Genomic DNA, 15515 nt, shown 5'->3' with positions numbered 1-15515 from the left:
ATTTAAACTATTTAAATAGAAAGATGTGGAGGCCGCTTTTAGAGTATCTAGAATGTTTTAATATTTAGAATTTTAGAATATCTAGAATTTTTTAATATTTAGAATTTTTTAATATTTAGAATTTTAGAATATTTAGAATTTTAGAATATTGGCAGTTATTTTTTAGCATACAATGTGTTATGAGCTGTTGACCAAAGGGAATCATATCAAATGTAATTTACCAAAGTTCAATCAGGAAGGCCGGTGTGAAAGCTTGTTTAACTTCATCCAGGAAGCATAACATAATTCACTCTGTTTCCTATTCTAGGGGCATAGTGTCTTGTTTCTTCTCCTCTTTCTTATTAGCCACGTGCAGAATGACATTCACCTATTGACCCTATAGCCTATAAGCACGGCCCCGTTACGCACATTCCTCAGGCTTGATGTTTAACCTATGGGCTCACTTTTGCAATTATCACCTTCCTCTCGCTCAACCAATATGGGTCGTAAGTCTTGGGATGTATTTATATGTCAACTTATCTTCGTTCTCTCACTTGCTGTTTTTCAGCAACAGTTTTCAACAACCATTCACCTCCCCACCACCAGCAGCTATAATAACCTTAAGGTGCGTCATTGTAACTCCTTTACCCCAGCGGGGGGTTCGATGCCCAGCCAGTAGTCCCGCATAGCTACCTGCCATCACATCTGGCTCTGAGGATCTTCCCTCGGAGATGAGGCCATTCTCCAAACTATTGAATAAAATGTAATATTGCATTCAGTCTTTGTGGTTCATTCAGTTAAGCCTGTACTTGATTCAACTGTTTTCTACGGTGACTTGGATCTTGGTATGGCTCAAGACTTCTGCTAAATAAAAAGGAACAAATATTATGCTCCTCAGGAGGCCGTATCCATAGATATCATTCATACTGTAAAATAACCATGACACCAAGTGACATTTTTCCGTTCGGCAACTGCAACAGAGGCCATTTCAAACATTGGATTTGTTTAAAAAAAAAATCTAATTATTGGTGACCATTTGGAGAGAAAATTACTTTTGAAAGTTGTGCATGTCCACTTAAAAGTGTTTTATAACCCAGGGACAGACTTCAGAATAACGCTACTCTCCAAACCTCAAGCTTTTCACAATCTGCTGATTACCACAAACAAAAATATTCCATCTTTAAAAAATAGATATTTACGAGGAGGGAAATCCTCTCTCTAAAAGTGTGGGCACAGTGGCCTCTTTGTGCACAGCGGCTGTCAGAGAGAGGTGTTTCTACTCACTATAACCTGTCGTAAACAAACACTAGTTGACTTAACTTGACACTGAATATCCTGCCATAAAACTGCTGGTGTTTGACATCTCTGCAGCGCAATCCAATGTATTTTACAGCTTGTCGTCCCTACACCTTGTTGTGTATGAGAAAGGGACTATTTTAAGACAATGTTAGGGCTTGTTTTTGACCATATTGGTTTGTGACGGCATTGGTCACTGTGGAGGTTTGCTGTATGGTAGTCTACATGGGATAGTACTAGGTACCAGGGGTGCGTGGTCATTGCAGGTCTGCACAGCACAGTGGCGCCCTGGCTCACCTTTCACGGCCAGGCCAGACTGACCTGAAGTGATTCCAGATGTACAGCCTCTCTGACCCCCTCCCCCCTGTACCCCTCCTCACCCCTCTAACCCTCGCCCCCCTGTACCCCTCCTCGCCCCTTGTCCTCTGCACCCCTCGCCCCAGGCCCTGGCCACTCCATCAGGCCTGACAGGGTCCCTTCGTACGGGCGTCTCTCTCTCCACCCGCACAGATGACATGCAAGCTGCTACCCCCCTCCTCCCCCTTCACTCCCCCCCTCAGCTCCACATCTGGAGCTCATTACAGAGGAGACAGTCAGAGAGAGGGGGGGGGGGGTCTGTGTACGTGTGTGTGTATGGTGAGTGTGTGTGAGTGTGAGAGACAGATATAAAGAAAGAGAGAGAGAGAAAGAGAGAGAGAGAGAGAGGGAGTGAGTGAGTGAGTGAGTGAGTGAGTGAGAGGGGGATGATAGAGAGAGAGAAGGAGATAAATAGAGAGGGAATGAGAAAGGGGATGAGAGAGAGAGAGAAAGAGAGACAGAGTGAAAGAGAGGATGAGAGAGAGGAAGAGAGAGAGAGAGAGAAGAAGAGAGAGAGAAGAAGAGAGAGAGAGAGGAAGAGAGAGAGCGAACCATCAACTTCAACCTCCACACATCTACTCTGTATCTACCTTTCCTTCCTTTCATTATTCATCCCTCTCTTTTCTGTCCTTGTCCATCTTCTTCCTATTGTTTCTCCTTCTCCCACTTTTTCCCTCTCGTCTCTTCCCAGGGACTTCCCACGACCGCCCTGCTGTCAGTGCCACATGATCACAGATCTTATAATAGTGAGAGGTTTTGCTTTGCACAGAAAACACTCAAGCTGAAGAGGTTGAGTGAAATACTGCACAGCTGTTAACAGTGTGTGTTTCGGGTGAACAACCAAAAGAATGTTCTGTGTTGTGGAGGTTGTTATAGTAGACACATGGTTCCACACAAGGAGAGTTAAGTTGACTGAGTGAGGCAGTGGTATAAGGCACTGCCTCTCAGTGGTAGGGGTGCACTACAGACCCTGGTTCAATCCTGGGCTGTATCACAACTGGCCGTGATGAGGAGTCCCATAGGGTGGCGCACAATTGGCCGAGTGTTGTCCGGGTTAGGGGAGGGTTTGGCTGGGGTAGACTGTCATTGTAGAATAAGAATTTGTTCTTAACTGACTTGCCTAGTTAAATAAAGGTTGAACTATATGCCTACACTCTCTTAAATACAGATGCAACAGCCATAGGAAAAACAAAGCTCTGTGGCCTACAGTCAACTATCATTATGAACATAATCAGTCGACCTTGAAGCCATTTTCAATTGACTTCTAATGCTAGCTACGTCACACATTTGTTTATTGGAATTTGAAAATGAGTACATTTACAATCATAAATAACATTCACCATGTTTGTATTTGATATCAAAGTCATTTCTGTTAGCTAGGCCTAGTGTGCAGCTTCGGCCTGACAACAGGAAGCTTATGTAAATGCCAGGCAAACAAATGCCATTTTCAGCCTAAAGATCACCCCCATGTTTTTCTCAACTCACAATTATTGTGAAATACACATTTGGGTTGTGTAGGCCCTAAACAGACTGTTGTGGCATGGTTGGTTGGGCCTGCTCAGCCCCCGAGAGGCGAGAGGCAGCCTGGTACAGACCAAAACAACAATTACGGTGACTGCGTCACAATATAATCACCATGAGATTCCCCTTGCGCGCAATACATATTCCCCATGCACAGCTGAACTATTTCCACTATTTGCTGCTGAAAGGGCGTTTATGAATAGAAATTGATTGAGGGGTTTGGCTTGAGCTGCTCTGAGTGGAACACATGCGCGTGTTGGCTCAGAACATGACAGCTTTCATCATGTGTGGGAAAAGGGAGCTGTAGAGGAGAGCTCACTGCACGCAACACAGGCTGAGTTGCCTGACCTCTACAACCCCAAACATAACCAAGCAGCATATCCTTCCTGTTTCCTTACCCTTAGGTTTATATAACAGTTTTTGGTTGATGAATCTTTAAATTCATGTTGTAAAAATGGACCTATAGCCTGCTGTAATCTACTCCATAGGCCCTTTCTACACCACCAGAAATGACACTGTTCCGTCAAAACGGCACTACATTTGTTTTCGCAGTCACTAATGTTTGCTACTTGATATTTCAAAGGTTGACCTAATCAATCCAATATCAAAGACAGTGACCACAATTTGATATTACATTCCCATTTTCTGATTGGCTGATGGAAGAACTGAATCAGGTAGCCTAATCACAGGATTGTTTCTGATTAAAGCTAGAAAGGCCTGCGATACAAGCCAAGCCCTTACCCATCTAGCATTCAGAGTTGTTCTCCACGATAAAGGCCTTTTGAAGATAGTCTACACATTGGGAAATGGCACCAAACCAACCACTCTACTCAACAACAGGTAAATGGAAAAACTACGGTACTAGAATGTTTGTGATGATCATCAAGAAGCTACAAGAAAGTGTGACTATCCTTCTCAGGCCCAACAGGTAAATACAGACATAGGCAGGTACGGACTAGGACCGGAAATCAGCCCTGGTATTTCTTACACCATCCCCCTTTTCCCCTGTTATTAGCCAGATAATGATCATTTTACAAACAAAAAAACAAGTTAGACGGTCCCACTTGGCAAAAACTGGACCAGTCCGCCATATGGCCAGTCTGCCCATGGACATAGGCATACAATGGGAGCTAAGCTGCCTGAACGACTCTTCATCAGATAACCAGCTCTCTTCCTCCCTCTGCTGGCTGCTGTCTCTCCATGCAGTAATGTCACTGGGTCAGAAGGGGCCACTGACCAGTCAACCTCATTCACATATAACATGTTGTAATAGTAGGCTACATTAATGCTGTTATAGTAGACGACATACATGTTGTTATAGTAGACTACATACATGTTGTTGTAGTAGACTACATACATGTAGTTATAGTAGGCTGAATACATGTTGTAATAGAAGACTACATACATGTTGTTATAGTAGGCTAAATACATGTTGTTATAGTAGGCTACATACATGTTGTTATAGTAGGCTACATATAGAACATGTTGTTAGAGTAGACTACATACATGTTGTTATAGTAGGCTACATACATGTTGTTATAGAAGACTACATACATGTTGTTATAGTAGGCTGCATACATGTTGTTATAGTAGGCTACATACCGTACATATTGTTATAGTAGACTACATGCATGTTGTTATAGTAGGCTACATATAGTACATGTTGTTATGTAGGCTTCATACATGTTGTTATGTCAGGCTACATACATGTTGTTATAGTAGGCTACATATAGTACATGTTGTTATGTAGGCTTCATACATGTTGTTATGTCAGGCTACATACATGTTGTTATAGTAGACTACATACATGTTGTTGTAGTAGACTACATACATGTAGTTATAGTAGGCTGAATACATGTTGTAATAGAAGACTACATACATGTTGTTATAGTAGGCTAAATACATGTTGTTATAGTAGGCTACATACATGTTGTTATAGTAGGCTACATATAGAACATGTTGTTAGAGTAGACTACATACATGTTGTTATAGTAGGCTACATACATGTTGTTATAGAAGACTACATACATGTTGTTATAGTAGGCTGCATACATGTTGTTATAGTAGGCTACATACCGTACATATTGTTATAGTAGACTACATGCATGTTGTTATAGTAGGCTACATATAGTACATGTTGTTATGTAGGCTTCATACATGTTGTTATGTCAGGCTACATACATGTTGTTATAGTAGGCTACATATAGTACATGTTGTTATTGTAGGTTACATACATGTTGTTATAGTAGGCTATATACATGTTGTTATAGTAGGCTACATACATGTTGTTATAGTAGGCTGCATACATGTTGTTATAGTAGGCTACATACAGTACATATTGTTATAGTTGGCTACATACATGTTGTTATAGTAGGCTACATATAGTACATGTTGTTATAGTAGGCTACATACATGTTGTTATAGTAGGCTACATACATGTTGTTATAGTAGACTACATACATGTTGTTATAGTAGGCTGCATACAGTACATATTGTTATAGTTGGCTACATACATGTTGTTATAGTAGGCTATATACATGTTGTTATAGTAGGCTACATACATGTTGTTATAGTAGACTACATACATGTTGTTATAGTAGACTACATACATGTTGTTAAAGTAGGCTACATACATGTTGTTATAGTTGGCTACATACATGTTGTTATAGTAGGCTACATTAATGTTGTTATAGTAGACTATGTACATGTTGTTATAGTAGGCTACATACATGTTGTTATAGTAGACTACATACATGTTGTTATAGTAGACTACATACATGTTGTTAAAGTAGGCTACATACATGTCGTTAATAGTAGGCTACATACATGTTGTTATAGTAGACTACATAAATGTTGTTATAGTAGGCTGCATACATGTTGTTATAGTAGGCTACATACAGTACATATTGTTATAGTTGGCTACATACATGTTGTTATAGTAGGCTACATACATGTTGTTATAGTAGGCTACATACATGTTGTTATAGTAGGCTACATACATGTTGTTATAGTAGACTACAAACATGTTGTTATAGTAGGCTACATACATGTTGTTATAGTAGACTACATACATGTTGTTAAAGTAGGCTACATACATGTCATTAATAGTAGGCTACATACATGTTGTTATAGTAGAATACATACATGTTGTTATGTCAGGCTACATACATGTTGTTATAGTAGGCTACATACATGTTGTTAATAGGAGGCTACGTGCATGTTGTTATAGTAGGCTACATACCTGTTGTTATAGTAGGCTACATGTATGTTGTTATAGTAGGCTACATATAGTACATGTTGTTATAGTAGACTACATACATGTTGTTATAGTAGGCTACATACATGTTGTTATAGTAGGCTACATACATGTTGTTATAGTAGACTACATACATGTTGTTATAGTAGGCTACATACATGTTGTTATAGTAGGCTAAAGTACATGTTGTTATAGTAGGCTACATACCTGTTGTTATAGTAGGCTACATGCATGTTGTTATAGTAGGCTACATATAGTACATGTTGTTATAGTAGGCTACATACATATTGTTAAAGTAGGCCACATACATGTTGTTAATAGGAAGCTACATACATGTTGTTATAGTAGGCTACATGCATGTTGTTATAGTAGGCTACATACCTGTTGTTATAGTAGGCTACATGCATGTTGTTATAGTAGGCTACATATAGTAAATGTTATTATAGTAGGCTACATACATGTTGTTATAGTAGGCTACATACATGTTGTTATAGTAGGCTACATACATGCTGTCATAGTAGGCTACATACATGTTGTTATAGTAGGCTACATACATGTTGTTATAGTAGGCTACATACATGTTGTTGTAGTAGGCTACATACATGTTGTTATAGTAGGCTACATACATGTTGTTATAGTAGGCTACATACATGTTGTTATAGTAGACTACATACATGTTATTATAGTAGGCTACATACATGTTGTTATAGTAGGCTACAGTACATGTTGTTATAGTAGGCTACATACCTGTTGTTATAGTAGGCTACAGTACATGTTGTTATAGTAGGCTACATACCTGTTGTTATAGTAGGCTACATGCATGTTGTTATAGTAGGCTACATATAGTACATGTTGTTATAGTAGGCTACATACATATTGTTATAGTAGGCCACATACATGTTGTTAATAGGAAGCTAAATACATGTTGTTATAGTAGGCTACATGCATGTTGTTATAGTAGGCCTCATACCTGTCGTTATAGTAGGCTACATGCATGTTGTTATAGTAGGCTACATATAGTGCATGTTGTTTTAGTAGGCTACATACATGTTGTTATAGTAGGCTACATACATGTTGTTATAGTAGGCTACATACATGCTGTTATAGTAGGGTACATACATGTTGTTATAGTAGGCTGCATACATGTTCTTATGTCAGGCTACATACATGCTGTTATAGTAGACTACATACATGTTGTTATAGTAGACTACATACATGTTTTTATAGTAGGCTACATACATGTTGTTATAGTAGACTACATACATGTTGCTATAGTAGGCTACATACATGTTGTTATAGTAGGCTACATACATGTTGTTATAGTAGACTACATACATGTTGTTATAGTAGGCTACATACATGTTGTTATAGTGGACTACATACATGTTGTTATAGTAGGCTACATACATGTTGTTATAATAGACTACATACATGTTGTTATAGTAGACTACATACATGTTGTTATAGTAGGCTACATACATGTTTTTATAGTGGACTACATACATGTTGTTATAGTAGGCTACATACATGTTGTTATAATAGACTACATACATGTTGTTATAGTAGGCTACATACATGTTGTTATAGTAGGCTACATACATGTTGTTATAGTAGGCTACATACATGTTGTAATAGTAGGCTACATACATGTTGTTATAGTAGACTACATGCATGTTGTTATAGTAGGCTACATATAGTACATGTTGTTATGTAGGCTTCATACATGTTGTTATGTCAGGCTACATACATGTTGTTATAGTAGGCTACATATAGTACATGTTGTTATAGTAGGCTACATACATGTTGTTATAGTAGGCTACATACATGTTGTTATAATAGACTACATACATGTTGTTATAGTAGGCTACATACATGTTGTTATAGTAGGCTGCATACATGTTCTTATGTCAGGCTACATACATGCTGTTATAGTCGGCTACATACATGTTGTTATAGTAGGCTACATATAGTACATGTTGTTATAGTAGGCTGAATACATGTTGTTAGAGCAGGCTACATACATGTTGTTGTAATAGACTACATACATGTTGTTATAGTAGACTACATACATGTTGTTAGAGTAGGCTACATATAGTACATGTTGTTATAGTAGGCTGAATACATGTTGTTAGAGCAGGCTACATACATGTTGTTATAGTACGCTACATACATGTTTTTATAGTAGGCTACATTAATGCTGTTATAGTAGGCTACATACATGTTGTTATAGTAGGCTACATACATGTTGTTATAGTAGACTACATACATGTTTTTATAGTAGGCTACATACATGTTGTTATAGTAGACTACATACATGTTGTTATAGTAGACAACATACATGTTGTTATAGTAGGCTACATACATGTTGTTATAATAGACTACATACATGTTGTTATAGTAGACTACATACATGTTGTTAGAGTAGGCTACATATAGTACATGTTGTTATAGTAGGCTACATACATGTTGTTATAGTAGGCTACATTAATGCTGTTATAGTAGGTTACATACATGTTGTTATAGTAGGCTACATTAATGCTGTTATAGTAGGCTACATACATGTTGTTATAGTAGGATGCATACATGTTGTTATAGTAGACTACACACATGTTGCTATTGTAGGCTACATACATGTTGATATAGTAGGCTACATACATGTTGTTATAGTAGACTACATACATGTTGTTATAGTAGGCTACATACATGTTGTTATAGTGGACTACATACATGTTGTTATAGTAGGCTACATACATGTTGTTATAATAGACTACATACATGTTGTTATAGTAGACTACATACATGTTGTTAGAGTAGGCTACATATAGTACATGTTGTTATAGTAGGCTGAATACATGTTGTTAGAGCAGGCTACATACATGTTGTTATAGTACGCTACATACATGTTTTTATAGTAGGCTACATTAATGCTGTTATAGTAGGCTACATACATGTTGTTATAGTAGGCTACATACATGTTGTTATAGTAGACTACATACATGTTTTTATAGTAGGCTACATACATGTTGTTATAGTAGACTACATACATGTTGTTATAGTAGACTACATACATGTTGTTATAGTAGGCTACATACATGTTGTTATAATAGACTACATACATGTTGTTATAGTAGACTACATACATGTTGTTAGAGTAGGCTACATATAGTACATGTTGTTATAGTAGGCTACATACATGTTGTTATAGTAGGCTACATTAATGCTGTTATAGTAGGTTACATACATGTTGTTATAGTAGGCTACATTAATGCTGTTATAGTAGGCTACATACATGTTGTTATAGTAGGATGCATACATGTTGTTATAGTAGACTACGTACATGTTTTTATAGTAGGCTACATACATGTTGTTATAGTAGACTACATACATGTAGTTATAGTAGGCTGAATACATGTTGTAATAGAAGACTACATACATGTTGTTATAGTAGGCTAAATACATGTTGTTATAGTAGGCTACATACATGTTGTTATAGTAGGCTACATATAGAACATGTTGTTAGAGTAGACTACATACATGTTGTTATAGTAGGCTACATACATGTTGTTATAGAAGACTACATACATGTTGTTATAGTAGGCTGCATACATGTTGTTATAGTAGGCTACATACCGTACATATTGTTATAGTAGACTACATGCATGTTGTTATAGTAGGCTACATATAGTACATGTTGTTATGTAGGCTTCATACATGTTGTTATGTCAGGCTACATACATGTTGTTATAGTAGGCTACATATAGTACATGTTGTTATTGTAGGTTACATACATGTTGTTATAGTAGGCTATATACATGTTGTTATAGTAGGCTACATACATGTTGTTATAGTAGGCTGCATACATGTTGTTATAGTAGGCTACATACAGTACATATTGTTATAGTTGGCTACATACATGTTGTTATAGTAGGCTACATATAGTACATGTTGTTATAGTAGGCTACATACATGTTGTTATAGTAGGCTACATACATGTTGTTATAGTAGACTACATACATGTTGTTATAGTAGGCTGCATACAGTACATATTGTTATAGTTGGCTACATACATGTTGTTATAGTAGGCTATATACATGTTGTTATAGTAGGCTACATACATGTTGTTATAGTAGACTACATACATGTTGTTATAGTAGACTACATACATGTTGTTAAAGTAGGCTACATACATGTTGTTATAGTTGGCTACATACATGTTGTTATAGTAGGCTACATTAATGTTGTTATAGTAGACTATGTACATGTTGTTATAGTAGGCTACATACATGTTGTTATAGTAGACTACATACATGTTGTTATAGTAGACTACATACATGTTGTTAAAGTAGGCTACATACATGTCGTTAATAGTAGGCTACATACATGTTGTTATAGTAGACTACATAAATGTTGTTATAGTAGGCTGCATACATGTTGTTATAGTAGGCTACATACAGTACATATTGTTATAGTTGGCTACATACATGTTGTTATAGTAGGCTACATACATGTTGTTATAGTAGGCTACATACATGTTGTTATAGTAGGCTACATACATGTTGTTATAGTAGACTACAAACATGTTGTTATAGTAGGCTACATACATGTTGTTATAGTAGACTACATACATGTTGTTAAAGTAGGCTACATACATGTCATTAATAGTAGGCTACATACATGTTGTTATAGTAGAATACATACATGTTGTTATGTCAGGCTACATACATGTTGTTATAGTAGGCTACATACATGTTGTTAATAGGAGGCTACGTGCATGTTGTTATAGTAGGCTACATACCTGTTGTTATAGTAGGCTACATGTATGTTGTTATAGTAGGCTACATATAGTACATGTTGTTATAGTAGACTACATACATGTTGTTATAGTAGGCTACATACATGTTGTTATAGTAGGCTACATACATGTTGTTATAGTAGACTACATACATGTTGTTATAGTAGGCTACATACATGTTGTTATAGTAGGCTAAAGTACATGTTGTTATAGTAGGCTACATACCTGTTGTTATAGTAGGCTACATGCATGTTGTTATAGTAGGCTACATATAGTACATGTTGTTATAGTAGGCTACATACATATTGTTAAAGTAGGCCACATACATGTTGTTAATAGGAAGCTACATACATGTTGTTATAGTAGGCTACATGCATGTTGTTATAGTAGGCTACATACCTGTTGTTATAGTAGGCTACATGCATGTTGTTATAGTAGGCTACATATAGTAAATGTTATTATAGTAGGCTACATACATGTTGTTATAGTAGGCTACATACATGTTGTTATAGTAGGCTACATACATGCTGTCATAGTAGGCTACATACATGTTGTTATAGTAGGCTACATACATGTTGTTATAGTAGGCTACATACATGTTGTTGTAGTAGGCTACATACATGTTGTTATAGTAGGCTACATACATGTTGTTATAGTAGGCTACATACATGTTGTTATAGTAGACTACATACATGTTATTATAGTAGGCTACATACATGTTGTTATAGTAGGCTACAGTACATGTTGTTATAGTAGGCTACATACCTGTTGTTATAGTAGGCTACAGTACATGTTGTTATAGTAGGCTACATACCTGTTGTTATAGTAGGCTACATGCATGTTGTTATAGTAGGCTACATATAGTACATGTTGTTATAGTAGGCTACATACATATTGTTATAGTAGGCCACATACATGTTGTTAATAGGAAGCTAAATACATGTTGTTATAGTAGGCTACATGCATGTTGTTATAGTAGGCCTCATACCTGTCGTTATAGTAGGCTACATGCATGTTGTTATAGTAGGCTACATATAGTGCATGTTGTTTTAGTAGGCTACATACATGTTGTTATAGTAGGCTACATACATGTTGTTATAGTAGGCTACATACATGCTGTTATAGTAGGGTACATACATGTTGTTATAGTAGGCTGCATACATGTTCTTATGTCAGGCTACATACATGCTGTTATAGTAGACTACATACATGTTGTTATAGTAGACTACATACATGTTTTTATAGTAGGCTACATACATGTTGTTATAGTAGACTACATACATGTTGCTATAGTAGGCTACATACATGTTGTTATAGTAGGCTACATACATGTTGTTATAGTAGACTACATACATGTTGTTATAGTAGGCTACATACATGTTGTTATAGTGGACTACATACATGTTGTTATAGTAGGCTACATACATGTTGTTATAATAGACTACATACATGTTGTTATAGTAGACTACATACATGTTGTTATAGTAGGCTACATACATGTTTTTATAGTGGACTACATACATGTTGTTATAGTAGGCTACATACATGTTGTTATAATAGACTACATACATGTTGTTATAGTAGGCTACATACATGTTGTTATAGTAGGCTACATACATGTTGTTATAGTAGGCTACATACATGTTGTAATAGTAGGCTACATACATGTTGTTATAGTAGACTACATGCATGTTGTTATAGTAGGCTACATATAGTACATGTTGTTATGTAGGCTTCATACATGTTGTTATGTCAGGCTACATACATGTTGTTATAGTAGGCTACATATAGTACATGTTGTTATAGTAGGCTACATACATGTTGTTATAGTAGGCTACATACATGTTGTTATAATAGACTACATACATGTTGTTATAGTAGGCTACATACATGTTGTTATAGTAGGCTGCATACATGTTCTTATGTCAGGCTACATACATGCTGTTATAGTCGGCTACATACATGTTGTTATAGTAGGCTACATATAGTACATGTTGTTATAGTAGGCTGAATACATGTTGTTAGAGCAGGCTACATACATGTTGTTGTAATAGACTACATACATGTTGTTATAGTAGACTACATACATGTTGTTAGAGTAGGCTACATATAGTACATGTTGTTATAGTAGGCTGAATACATGTTGTTAGAGCAGGCTACATACATGTTGTTATAGTACGCTACATACATGTTTTTATAGTAGGCTACATTAATGCTGTTATAGTAGGCTACATACATGTTGTTATAGTAGGCTACATACATGTTGTTATAGTAGACTACATACATGTTTTTATAGTAGGCTACATACATGTTGTTATAGTAGACTACATACATGTTGTTATAGTAGACAACATACATGTTGTTATAGTAGGCTACATACATGTTGTTATAATAGACTACATACATGTTGTTATAGTAGACTACATACATGTTGTTAGAGTAGGCTACATATAGTACATGTTGTTATAGTAGGCTACATACATGTTGTTATAGTAGGCTACATTAATGCTGTTATAGTAGGTTACATACATGTTGTTATAGTAGGCTACATTAATGCTGTTATAGTAGGCTACATACATGTTGTTATAGTAGGATGCATACATGTTGTTATAGTAGACTACACACATGTTGCTATTGTAGGCTACATACATGTTGATATAGTAGGCTACATACATGTTGTTATAGTAGACTACATACATGTTGTTATAGTAGGCTACATACATGTTGTTATAGTGGACTACATACATGTTGTTATAGTAGGCTACATACATGTTGTTATAATAGACTACATACATGTTGTTATAGTAGACTACATACATGTTGTTAGAGTAGGCTACATATAGTACATGTTGTTATAGTAGGCTGAATACATGTTGTTAGAGCAGGCTACATACATGTTGTTATAGTACGCTACATACATGTTTTTATAGTAGGCTACATTAATGCTGTTATAGTAGGCTACATACATGTTGTTATAGTAGGCTACATACATGTTGTTATAGTAGACTACATACATGTTTTTATAGTAGGCTACATACATGTTGTTATAGTAGACTACATACATGTTGTTATAGTAGACTACATACATGTTGTTATAGTAGGCTACATACATGTTGTTATAATAGACTACATACATGTTGTTATAGTAGACTACATACATGTTGTTAGAGTAGGCTACATATAGTACATGTTGTTATAGTAGGCTACATACATGTTGTTATAGTAGGCTACATTAATGCTGTTATAGTAGGTTACATACATGTTGTTATAGTAGGCTACATTAATGCTGTTATAGTAGGCTACATACATGTTGTTATAGTAGGATGCATACATGTTGTTATAGTAGACTACGTACATGTTTTTATAGTAGGCTACATACATGTTGTTATAGTAGACTACACACATGTTGCTATTGTAGGCTACATACATGTTGTTATAGTAGGCTACATACATGTTGTTATAGTAGACTACATACATGTTGTTATAGTAGGCTACATACATGTTGTTATCGTGGACTACATACATGTTGTTATAGTAGGCTACATACATGTTGTTATAATAGACTACATACATGTTGTTATAGTAGACTACATACATGTTGTTATAGTGGACTACATACATGTTGTTATAGTAGGCTACATACATGTTGTTATAATAGACTACATACATGTTGTTATAGTAGGCTACATACATGTTGTTATAGTAGGCTACATACATGTTGTTATAGTAGGCTACATACATGGTGTAATAGTAGGCTACATACATGTTGTTATAGTAGACTACATGCATGTTGTTATAGTAGACTACATACATGTTGTTATAGTGGACTACATACATGTTGTTATAGTAGGCTACATACATGTTGTTATAGTAGGCTACATACATGTTGTTATAGTAGACTACATACATGTTGTTATAGTGGACTACATACATGTTGTTATAGTAGGCTACATACATGTTGTTATAGTATGCTACATACATGTTGTAATAGTAGGCTACATACATGTTGTTATAGTAGACTACATGCATGTTGTTATAGTAGGCTACATATAGTACATGTTGTTATGTAGGCTTCATACATGTTGTTATAGTAGACTACATACATGTTGTTATAGTAGGCTACATACATGTTGTTATAGTGGACTACATACATGTTGTTATAGTAGGCTACATACATGTTGTTATAATAGACTACATACATGTTGTTATAGTAGACTACATACATGTTGTTAGAGTAGGCTACATATAGTACATGTTGTTATAGTAGGCTACATACATGTTGTTATAGTAGGCTGAATACATGTTGTTAGAGCA

Source organism: Oncorhynchus masou, chromosome 24 (genome assembly GCF_036934945.1).
Source record: "Oncorhynchus masou masou isolate Uvic2021 chromosome 24, UVic_Omas_1.1, whole genome shotgun sequence".
Classification (NCBI taxonomy): Eukaryota; Metazoa; Chordata; class Actinopteri; order Salmoniformes; family Salmonidae; genus Oncorhynchus; species Oncorhynchus masou.
The sequence above is the reverse complement of the archived record's forward strand: the minus strand, read 5'-3'. Positions refer to the sequence as shown.